General features: G+C 46.1%; 2 protein-coding genes across 5 annotated transcripts in view; one reads left to right on the top strand and one right to left on the bottom strand.

Annotated features, from left to right (window-relative positions):
* LOC119842466 (zinc finger protein 271-like) overlaps window positions 1-12,445 on the top strand; it is a 638,009-nt gene that overhangs the window by 438,821 nt on the left and 186,743 nt on the right. The window lies entirely within an intron of this gene.
* LOC119843027 (zinc finger protein 850-like) overlaps window positions 1-12,445 on the bottom strand; it is a 765,636-nt gene that overhangs the window by 282,413 nt on the left and 470,778 nt on the right. The gene's annotated exons all lie outside the window — the stretch shown is intronic.

Below are 12,445 nucleotides of genomic sequence, written 5' to 3' on the forward strand. Positions count from 1 at the left end.
CTGGGAAGCAGCAGGGAATCATTGTCTTCATTCCACACAGACCCAGAGAGAATAAGGTCAAGATTTTGCAAAATGATCTAGCAAACAGGAGCCATTATCAGGGGAGTTTGGCAAGGGAGTTCTCCGGGTGAAGGAGCAGTGACTGTGTGACCCCCTTTGGGTGAGTACGTTGGCTGTTAGTTTGACTGTTGTGCGCTTGCTTGCTAGCCATCTTCTGGCTTGACTGTAGTTTATAGTGAGGACTGTGTGCGGAGCTAAGCGGCCAGCAGCTAAGCTAGGCTAGGCTGAGAGTTTGCTACTGAGGATCTAGCGTGATATTCCTAATCCATTTAGGATTCCTTGACAAGGGTTCAGGGATAACTCAGGGAGAAAGGTTTAAAAAACCAGCTCATAAGTGGCAAGAGGAGCTAGCAAACAGGGGAGTTTTGTGAGGGAGTTGGGAGAGGCAGGTACCCTTAACAAACATACCCTAACCATAGGTTAATAATCCCCATCGACAAAACAAAAACAAAACCAAAGCAAATACAAACCTCTGCAAGAATAAAAGTGATGCAGGCAGAAGTCCAGCAGCAGAGCGGGGGCGAGCCAGTTTATTGTCCTGAATGCAACATGTAAGATGCTCTGCCTTGTGAGCAGATGGTGTGTTTGTGCATTCAGTGTAAGCAACTCATGGCCCTCAAAGACCAAGTATGGGCTCTTGAGCCCGGAGTGGCTGAACTGGAGGAGCCAAGAGTGATAGAGAAGTACATTGATTAAACTTTCCGGATGTTGTACAGTGGTTCCTTCCCCCAGTCTGACAGTTGCTGTGATGTTGAGAAGGACGAAAGTCCTGGAGAAGAACACCAAGCTTGAGCAGAGGAAAATGAACCCATAGTTGGGACCCCCCTTCCAGATGATATCATGGTATCCTCTCACACTGAGTTGTTAGGAAGAGACAGATAATAGTAATGGGGGATTTGGTTATTAGAGATATATATAGCTGAGTTCAGGGGTGAAAGTAATATTAAACACCAGTACAGGGGCCTGACTTCAGGCCCCCAGAAGGGGCAGGGTATCAGGCGGAAGGGGTGGGACTGGGGGTCGGCCTTCCCCAGCCAGCCCATCTGTGCTGCCTGGCCTGCACTGGGTGGGGCTCCAGCAGTGATTTAAAAGGGCCCAGGGCTCTGGCTGCAGCAGCGGCAGCCCCAGGTCAGCTGCCCGTTTTGCCGCTACCGACAGGGGTGGGCAAAAGGGGCAGTAACACATGGCAGCGCTTTAAAATCAGCTGCATAGGGCCAGTACCAGCTTCTTACTGGTACGCTGTACCAGCCTACTTTCACCCCTGGCTGAGTTTGTGATGATCAGGAGAACTACATGGTGAATTCCCTGCTGGGTGCAAAGGGTGCAGACCTCTTGAGACATCTAGACAGACTTGTGCTGGGGAGGAGCCAGTGGTCGTGGTACATGTAGGTACCAGTGACATTGGGAAAGATAGGATAGATGCCCTGTAGGCCAGATTTAGGCTGCTAGGTAAGAGATTAAAGTCCAGACCTCCATGTAGCAGTCTCATTCCAGTTCCATGAGCAGGGCCAGTTAGACAGCAGAATTACTGAATCTCAATGTATGGTTGAGACAATGGTATTGAGAAGAGGACTGGTGAACCTTTTGGGAAAGGAGGAACCTAGACATGAAGTGTGGGCTTCACCTAAACCAAAACCAAACAAGATTGCTGGCACAGGTGGTGTTCTCATTGACCATTCCATTCAGGGGTAGGGCCCCAGGCACACACAAACACATACTGGAGGTGAACGCATGGCTGGTGTTGCCAGAAGGGCTTCAGATTCCTCGACCACTGGATGCTGTTCCAAAAAGAAGGACTGCTGAGCAGTGACGGGGTTCTTCTATCAAGGAAGGGGAAGAGTATCTTCACATACAGACTGGCTAACCTAGCTGTAAACTGGGTTTGATGGGTGCAAGAGACAAAAGCCCGCAGGTAAGTCTAGAACATGGAGACCTAAGTGAAAATATAAAATCTGGGGGGAGCATGGGCAATCACAGCAGGGATAAAGGAGAGACAAGGCAAGATAGAGGGGAAATCTAATGAACATCTTACATGTCTGTGTATTAATGCAAGAAGTATGGAGAATGAACAGGAAATACTAGTGAAGACTCATATTTAGGACACAATTGGCATCACAGATGATAATTCGCAACTAGCATATTGGTACAGAAGGGTACAGCTCGTTCAGGAAGTCTACTATAGTCTAACCAGGAAGAGGAGGTGGATGAGGCTTTTTTTAAACTAGCAACATCATCAAAAGCACAAGAGTTGGCGGTGATGGGGGATTTCAGCTACCCAGACGTCTGTTGAGAAAATAATACAGCAGAGCACAGATTATACAACCAGTGCTTGAAATGCATTGGAGACAACTTTTTTTATTCCAGAAGGTGGAGAAACCAACTAAGGGAGAGGCTGTTCTAGATTTGATTCTGACAAAGGAGAAAATGGTTGAGAATTTAAAGGTGGAAGGCAGCTTGGGTGAAAGTGATCATGAAATGACAGAGTTCATGATTCTAAGTAAGAGGGGGAAACTGCAGAATAAAGACAATGGACTTCAAGAAGGCAGACTTCAGCACACACAGAGAATTGGCAGGTAAGATCCCATGGAAAGCAAGTCTAAGGGGAAAAAAGATTTCAGGAGAGTTGGCAGTTTTTAAGAGTCATTATTATGGTCACGAGCAAACTATCCCATAGCATAGGACAATGGTAAAAGACCACCTTGGCTTAACCAGGAGATTTTCAGTGACCTGAAACTCAAATAAATAAATAAAAAAGTGGAAACTAAGACAAATTATGAAGAATGAATATTAAAAAAACAATAATAGAAGAATATAGGGACAAAATTAGAAAGTCCAAGGCACAAAACAACATTAAACTAACTAGGGCCACAAAGGGTAAGAAGAAAACGTTTCACAATTACATTAAAAGCAGGAGGAAGACCAAGGACAGAGTAGGCCCATTACTCAATAAGGAAGGAAAAGACAAAAATGGAAAACACAGTAATGGCCAAAGTGTTAAATGCCTTTTTTTTGGTTTCACTTTTCACCAAAAAGGTTAGCAATGATCAGACAACTAACAGTGAATATCAGTAGAAATGGGGTAGAATCTGAGGCTAAAATAGGAAAAGAACAAATTAAAAATTACTTAGACAAGTTCAATGACCTCACAGTGGCAGGGCCTGACGAAATACAACCTAGAATACTTAAAGAACCTGCTGAAGAGATCTCTGAGCCATTAGCAATTATCTTTGAGAACTCATGGAGGACAGGAGAGATCCCAGAGGACTGGAATAGGTACTACATTTGCTCTATCTATAAAAAGGGGAATAAGAACAACCCAGGGAATTATAGACCAGTTAGCTTATCTTTGGTACCTGGAAAAATAATGGAGCAAATAATCAGAAAATAATGTGATAAGTAACTGTCAGCATGAATTTGTGTGGAACAAATCATGTCAAACCACCTAATATCCTTCATAGAATCATAGAAGATGAGGGTTGGAAGAGACCTAAGGAGGTCATCTAGTCCAACCCCCTGCCCAAAGCAGGACCAAAACCAGCTAAATCATCCCAGCCAGGGCTTTGTCAAGCCAGGCCTTAAAAACCTCTAAGGATGGAGATTCCACCACTTCCCTAGGTAACTCATTCCAGTGCTTCACCATCTTCCTAGTGAAATAGTGTTTCCTAAAATCCAACCTAGACCTCCCCCACTGCAACTTGAGATCATTGCTCCTTGTTCTATCATCTGCCACCGCTGAGAACAGCCTAGATCCATCCTCTTTGGAACCCCCCTTCAGGTAGTTGAAGGCTGCTTCCAAATCCCCCCTCACTCTTCTCTTCTGCAGACTAAACAAGCCGAGTTCCCTCAGCCTCTCCTCGTAAGTCGTGTGCCACAGCACCCTGATCATTTTCATTGCCCTCCGCTGGAGTCTCTCCAATTTGTCCACATCCTTTCTGTACTGGAAGGCCCAAAACTGGATGCAATACTCCAGATGTGGCCTCACCAGTACTGAATAGAGGGGAATAATCACTTCCCTCGATCTGCTGGCAATGCACCTACCAATGCAGCCCAATATGCCATTGGCTTTCTTGCTGACAAGGGCACACTGCTGACTCATATCCAGCTTCTCATCCACTGTAATCCCCAGGTCCTTTTCTGCAGAACTGCTGCTTAGCCAGTCGGTCCCCAGCCTGCAGCGGTGCATGGATTCTTCCGTCCTAAGTGCAGGACTCTGCACCTGTCCTTGTTGAACCTCATCAGATTTCTTTTGGCCCAATCCTCCAATTTGTTTAGGTCACTCTGGACCCTATCCCTACTCTCCAGCATATCTGCCTCTCCCCCAAGTTTAGTATCATCTGCAAACTTGCTGAGGGTGCAATATACTCCATCGTCCAGATCATTAATAAAGATGTTGAACAAAACCAGCTCCAGGACCTACCCCTAGGGCACTCTGCTTGATACCGGCTGCCAACTAGATATTGAGCTATTGATCACTACCTGTTGAGTCTGACAATCTAGCCAGCTTTCTGTCCACCTTATAGTCCATTCATCCAATCCATACCTTTTTAACTTGCTGGCAAGAATACTGTGGGAGACAGAATCAAAAGCTTTGCTAAAGTCAAGATATATCATGTCCACCGCTTTCCCCATATCCACAGAGCCAGTTGTCTCATCATAGAAGGCAATGAGGTTGGTGAGGCATGATTTGCCCTCGGTGAATCCATGGTGAATCCTTCTTTGACCGTGTAACAAGCCTTGTGGATGGAGGGAAGCTATAGATGTGATTTATTTCAACTTTAGTAAAGCTTTTGATACTGTCTCACATGACTGTCTCATAAGCAAACTAGGGAAATATAGCCTAAATGAACCTACTGTAAGGTGGGTGCACAATTGGTTGGAAAACTGTACTCGGAGAGTAGTTGTCAATGGTTCACTGTCAAGCTGGAAGGACAGATTGAGTGGGGTCCTGCTGGGACTGGTTCTAGTTCTGTTCAATATCTTCATAAATGATTTGAATAATGGCATAGAAAGTACATTTACAAAGTTTGTGGATGATACCAAGCTGGGAGGGGTAAATAGTGCTTTGGAGGACAGGATTAGAATTCAAAATGACATTGACAAGCTGGATATATGGCCTGAAATAAATAGGATGAAATTCAATAAGCAAAAATGCAAAGTACTCTACTTAGGAAGGAATAATCAATTGGATAAATGCAAAATGGGAAATGACTGCCTAGGAAGGACTACTGCAGAAAAGAATCTGCGGGTTACAGTTTATCACAAACTAAATACGAGTCAACAATGTAATACTGTTTCAAAAAAACCCATCATTCTGGGAGTATTAGCAGGAGTATTGTAAGCGAGACACAAAAAAATAATTCTTCCACTTCTACTCCGTAGTAATAAGGCCTCAACTGACATACTGTGTCCAGTTCTGGGCACCACACTTTGGGAAAGATGTGGACAAATTGAAGAAAGTCTAGAGGAGAGCAACAAAAATGATTAAAGGTCTAGGAAACATGACCTATGAGGAAAGACTGAAAAAATTGAGTTCAGTTAGTCTGGAGGAGAGAAAACTGAGGGGTGATATGATAACAAACTTCAAGGACACCAAAGGTTGTTATAAAGAGGAGGGTGATAAATTGTTCTCCATAGCCAGTGAGGACAGGACAAGAATTAATAGGCTTAAACTGAAGCAAGGGAGACTTAGGTTAGATGTTAGGAAAAACTTCCTAACTGTAAGCACTGGAACAAATTACCTACAAAGGTTGTGGAATCTCCATCACTGGAGGTTTTTAAAAACAAGTTAGATGGGCATCTGTCAGGGATGGTTTAAATAATACCGAGTCCTACCTCAGTTCAGGGGACTGGAGTAGATGACCTAACAGATGACCCAAAGTCCCTTCTAGTTCTACATTTCTATGATTCTATGCAAAAACTGAAAAAATCTTAGAGGAGTTTTTAAAATATGGGCCAAGGGGAAAACTGACAGGTGTGGAGGATTTGGAGCACATGGTTCATAGAGAAATCACTTAGGGGAAGATTTATGAAAGGGCATACTCTATATCCTAGTAAGGAAGAGTGGATAGAAGTTGATAAAAAGTACAGGTAGGAATTGAAGAGAAACAGTCAAACGAAAAAGAGTTCCATTCAATTACATCACATGAAGGCAGACAATTAAATATTGACAAATTTTATAAGTTCTTGTGTGCAAATGCAAGAAGTCCTAAATACTAAGATGGGTGAACTTGAGTGCGTGGTGTTAAATGAGGATATTGATATAATAGGCATCACAGAATCTTGGTGGAACAATAATCAATGGGGCATGGTTATATTAGGGTACAAAATATATAGGAATGACAGAGCAGGTTGAGCTGGTGGGGCAGTGGCACTATATGTGAAAGAAAGCATAGAGTCAAATATAGTAACAATCTTAAATGAATCAAACTATGATAGAATCTCTATGGATGGAAATTCCACACTGGAATAATAAGAGCATGGCAGTAGGAATATACTACTGAACACCTGACCAGAATGGTGATGGTGATTGTGAAATGCTCTGGGAGATTAGAGAGGCTACAAAAACAGAAAACCAACAATAATGGGGGATTTCAACTATCTCCATATTGTCTGGAAACTTGTCACCTCAGGACAGGATGCAGAGATAGAATTTCTAGACACTGTTAATGACTGCTTCTTGGACCAGCTACTCCTGGAACCCACGGAAAGCCAAACTCTACTGAGGAAAATAGAAGAAGGAGCATAAACTCTGGCAAGTCAGATATAATTAGGTAAGTTGAAAAAGAATGTGAAGAACAACTAGCAAAAGACACAAAAACTAACAGCAAATGTTTTTTAAGTGCATCAGCAGCAGGAAGCCTAACAGACAATCAGTGGGGCACTGGATGATCAAGGTGCTAACAGAGCACTCAAGGAAGACAAGGCTGTTGCAGAGAAGCTAAATGAATTCTTTGCATTGGTCTTTACTGTAGAGGATGTGAGGGAGATTCCCACATCTGAACCATTCTTTTTAGGTGATAGATCTGAGAAACTGTGTTAACTACTGCTGCTAAGCAATCAGTTCCACCTTGTATTTAGCTGTGACACTCTCAGTACATTTTCAAGAGCTGAAAGAGAGCTCTGTGTAAGCCTAAAAGCTTGTCTCTCTCACAACCAGAAGTTGGTCCAATAGAAGATATCACCTCACTGACCTTGTCTCCCTAATGGGACCAACACATCTACAACAACACTGCATACATCTTAGAGCTCTCAGCCATGTTGCCTTTGATGGAATTTGGATCTACAAACTTTGCAATTCATCATCATCCTCCAGTGGACACTGCAGGGAATGCAGTTCTGAAATTTCAGGTGAAGGTTAGTACCTGCTCACCAAGGTGTGTGGCTGGTGAGACTTGAAATCTGGTTGGAAGCTAAATCTGAGTCCCCTGGAACTTGGACATCAAAGCCCAATACCCACATGATTCCTCTTTCTGCTGGCTCTCATCTAGGCTGCAAAAACATCTGGATGCCATCACTGCCTGTCCCATGGGAAAGAGGTTTGAGAACATCAGTTCCCAAACTTGCTGTATATCAAGCCACAAAACTAAGTCACTGAACTGCCTTGTACTCCAGCTAACAACATGTGGGTACTGAAGGCCTCAGTCTTATACACTTTAAATAGTGGGCACTATGCAGGTACTCAAAGATCAGAAAAAAGAAAAGGAGTACTTGTGGCATCTTAGAGACTAACAAATTTATTTGAGCATAAGCTTTCATGAGCTACAGCTCGGATGCAATGAAGTGAGCTGTAGCTCACGAAAGCTTATGCTCAAATAAATTTGTTAGTCTCTAAGATGCCACAAGTACTCCTTTTCTTTTTGCGACTACAGCCTAACGCAGCTGCTATTCTGAAACCTGTCAAAGATCAGAAGGTGCCTAAGTATTGGCAGAATAGCTGCTGAGAAAGAGAGAGGAAGGAGGGTCCAGTGGTTAGAGCACTAGCTTAGGACTTGCAAGGCCCAAGTTCATCTCCCTGCTCCACCACAGGCTGCCTGTGCAAACTTGGATAAATCACTTTGGCCCAGGTCTTCAAAGGTATATAGGTGCCTCAGTCCCACTGAAATCATTGGCCTCCTGCAGATTTCAGTAAGAGTTTGATACCTAAATACCTTTGAGGATCTAGGCACTAATTTCCCAGTGTTTCAGCTCTCCATTTGTAACATAGGGATAACAGTACTTTCCTACCTTACAACCTTGTGAAGATACATGCATTAAAGACTGTGAGCTGCTCAGCTACTGCAGTACTGGAGGCAGTATAAGTACCTAGCTACCTCACTAAAAATGGTGCAGTGTGGATACAGCAGTGTGGGGTTCCGCACAAGCTGCCCCAGGTATATATCCACTAATGTAGCCCCCACTGCCACGTCTGCAGTGCAATCTTTAGCAAGCTAACTTGATTAAAACTAGAGTATGTCTGCAAAAGCTCCAAATCGTACCCCCTGCTGCAGCGTAGACAGACCTGAAGATTTGGAAGGTGTTAGTGTAGACAAGACAGTGTGCTTTTAAGGCTCAAAATGTAACCCTTCTGCCTGGTGATGTAAGCCGGATTCAAATATATAGTGTTTCCCCTTAAAAATAACCAACATAATGACTCGAGCCCTCACCCAGAAACTTGGGAAAACAAAATATCTCCTTGGGCACCCTTAACAGGCAATACTTTGCTTCTGGCAAGCACCGAGTCTATGAATAAAACAAAGAAAATTATATTAAGGGGAAACAGAACACATTAATTTGGGAATACAAAACAATAAATCAACCATATATTCATATGAATTAATAAGTACAAAAGCCACCCCTACAGCGCATTGGGCAATAGTCCTTTGCCTCAGTTTCCCCACCTGCTGGGGTGCATATCCAGGGGACAAATGTCCCTTTTGGCACCTCGCTTTAACTTGCTCCCCCTTCTCTTATGGAGCAACCCACTCAAGGCTGGTTGTCAGCAGTTAGTGAAGCACACTGCCTTGTCTGCATTACTCTGTTAATTCATGTTAGCTAACACCTTCCAAACTCTCATGTAGACAAAGCCTAAAAGTGTTGGAGCAGATTGTGGACCATCAGAAGCAACTCCAGCTAGACTAAGGACTGGAACCCATCTGCCCTATGGGTGGATGGATGTTTTGTTGGCTTCCAAATTAGCTAATTAAATATAGGTTTCAGAGTAGCAGCCGTGTTAGTCTGTATTCGCAAAAAGAAAAGGAGTACTTGTGGCACCTTAAAGACTAACAAATTTATTAGAGCATAAGCTTTCGTGAGCTACAGCTCACTTCATCGGATGCATCCGATGAAGTGAGCTGTAGCTCACGAAAGCTTATGCTCTAATAAATTTGTTAGTCTTTAAGGTGCCACAAGTACTCCTTTTCTTTTTGCTAATTAAATATGAATGAGTTTGTAAAGTGGGAAAGATGTTGTATGATGAGTGGGAGCAGAGAAAGAGGAGCAGGTTCCAGCATGGTATATACTGATGATGGTCTACAGACTCTGGGATGGGAGGATGTTAGTGTAAGCGGGAGAATGGGCTCGCTATTGTGGGGAAATTTCCTGGCTTATACACTACCCCGGTGAAGTGGGCTGAGTCCTCGCTCCCACTCCCTTTACCCAGAGGCCTGCCTGACCTCAAGGGCTCCCCTTCCACACTCCTGTGTGGAAGAGTCTGCGTAACCCCAACAAGGCTGGGCCCAGGAATCCTGGGGGGCTCACCCCCAACCTTGTCAGGTCACTTAGGGCAGGGGCTAAGGTGTCCCCACTCCAGGGTGCTCTCTCTGCACTGGGCGCTTCCCTGACCCACTGATCATTACATACAGTTCAAAGCAAATACAGTTTATTAAACAGCAATCAATTTAAAAAAAAAAAGAAAGAAGAAAATGGGAAAGGTTAAAGGAAAACATGGCACCCTGCTCTGTGGCACAGGGATGTCACAACCAGCATCTCTGGAACGTCAGGGCAGTTCAGTCTGTTCTTCACAAGTCCCAGGCCTCCTTCTCAGGCCCTGGCTGTGCTGCAGGGACGCTTTAGGTCAGACACTTGCTCTGGCGGTGGCCACACGCTCTCACGGTTTAGGTTTCAGAGTAGCAGGTTTACGTGGCAGGACCCTTCTTCCCAGCATCACCCCTGCCCCATCAGGGTTACGTTCCCCCTCCAAGGCATCTTGGCTGGGGGTGTCTACCTGCGCTGGGCCCACTGCCCAGGATCCCCCTTGCTCTCCCCCGGTGCTCGCCACACCCAGCTCCGGACTGTTCCAGCCTCAGCTCCAGCTCCACCACTCTGCCTCAGCATGGCTGCTGCTGCTCTGCCACCAGCTCCCTGGGCTGATTCTTTGGCCCCCCTGGCTCTGGTTGCTTCAGCTCTCCCCGCAGCACAGGTCTGCTCTCTGGGCTGCTTCTGTGACTCTGCTTCCAGCTCTGACCTGTTTCCTGGGCTCCTTTTCTGGCCCTTCTGGCTGGCACAGCTCTGCTCCCCAGCTCAGCTTGGTCCCCTGCTCTCTCCTTAGCTCGGCCCCACTTTCTCTGACCCAGGCAATTCCAGCTCACAGGAGGAGGGGACCCTCCTGACTCCCTGATTAGCCTGCCCCCCCCCGTCAGTCAGGCTGCCTGGAGCATTGGTTTCGCCCCATTGTTCCTAAGGACTGTCAGTCTCAGAGTCCTGATTTCCCATCGACCCTTCTCCTTTCTTTTAGTACAGGGAGCTAGCCAACCAAAACACGCCCACTGAATGTTAGTAGGGGGCAGTCCCCTTACATTAATTGGGGGGCTACCCTGTATTGCGGCATGGGGAGGAACAGTCAAGACTGAGCTTGGAACACCGTCTCTCACCATATGCTTAATAAAGCCTTGTTCCTTGCAGCCCTGCCTGCCGGGTTACATGGGCTGTTGCTAATGAAAGGGGAGGCGGCTCCCTCTGTCTACTCAGCATAGCGGAGTTGAGCTTCCTGTCAGACACCGCTGCTGAGTGCCTCCATTGAGAGCCGGAAGGAAGCCTGAACTGAACACCTCGGCTGCTGCTCCCCAGACCCCCTCTGTGCCCAGCCGGGGAGGCCCCTGGGGCAGCCCCGGGCAGCTCTGCAGGTGAGGGGAGAGACCCGGGGGAAAGGGCTGGGGCCGGGCAGGAAAGTGACTCTGAACAAACGGCCCCTCCTCCCCCAGCTCTGCTCCCGGGAGTCTGTGACTCCCAGCGCTGCTGCCCTCCCTGATCCCCGTACCCCGGCTCTGCTCCTCTGAGCGCCGGCAGGAGCCGAGCCAGCGCCGGGAGAGCGACCGCCCCGGCCCGGGCCCCAGTCTCCCAGCCCCAGGGAAGGGGAGAGGAGGCAGGAGGGAGACAGGGGGAGAGACTGGAAGGGGCAACAGGAGCAATGGGAGGTAGGAAGGAGGTTCCCAGCCCTGCCCAGCTCCGTTCCCTGCAGCGCCGCGGGCAGATTGACTTTCCTGGGAGAAGGGGAGGAGCAGGGAGAGGAAAAGCCAGTTCCTGCGTCTGCCTGGTCCCCGCGCTCCTGGGGGGATGCGCTGCCCTGGGGACCGTGTCTATATGAATTGACAAATACAGTGGAAAAGGGTGTTAGGAGACTGTGTCCTTTTCTCGTGGTAACAGCCTAGGAAAACCAGCTGAGGAATAGAATCATTTAATGTAAACAAAACAGGCTAACTGTTCTCCAGCGTTCGGGATAAACTACGAACATTTCATCAAATGTCTGTTATGATGATGGTGATGTGTATTACAGTAGCACCTGGAGGTGCTGAGAGCAGGGCCTCATTCAGCTACGTGCTGCACACATGGTAAGAAAGAGTCACTGGAATCACTTCACAAGACATACAAAGGGTGGGAGGGGAACAGAAGGAAAGGAATTTGTGCAGGGTTACACAGGTGGTTAATAGCAAAGTAGAGAAAAGAACCTAGTGATACCCAATCAAGAGTCCTAGCCACTACACCACTCAAAGCATTTGTCTACATGTGGCCACCCAGGAAATTTGTGAATTTAAATTGTGAAGTCATGAATTTAAAACATTAATTAAATGGCACTAAACCTGTGTATGGACACTTGCATTCAGACTAAAGTGGCCCTAATTCTGTTTAGTTTAATTTGGTTTGGGACACTACAGTTCTGAATAAGGATGTCCACATGGGGTTTAATGCATTTTCATTAACAAACCCTATTTGCACAGGCTTATGGGTGCAGGCTCTATTTTTGTTGCCTTTCTTTAATTTGCCTCATAAGAACGGCCATACTGGATCAGACCAAAGGTCCATTTACCCAGTATCCTATCTGTCAACAGTGGTCAATGCCAGGTGCACCAGAGGGAATGAACAGAATCGGCAATCTTCAAGTGATCCATCCCCTGTCACCCATTCCCAGCTT

The sequence above is a fragment of the Dermochelys coriacea genome, chromosome 14 (genome assembly GCF_009764565.3).
Source record: "Dermochelys coriacea isolate rDerCor1 chromosome 14, rDerCor1.pri.v4, whole genome shotgun sequence".
Taxonomy (NCBI): Eukaryota; Metazoa; Chordata; order Testudines; family Dermochelyidae; genus Dermochelys; species Dermochelys coriacea.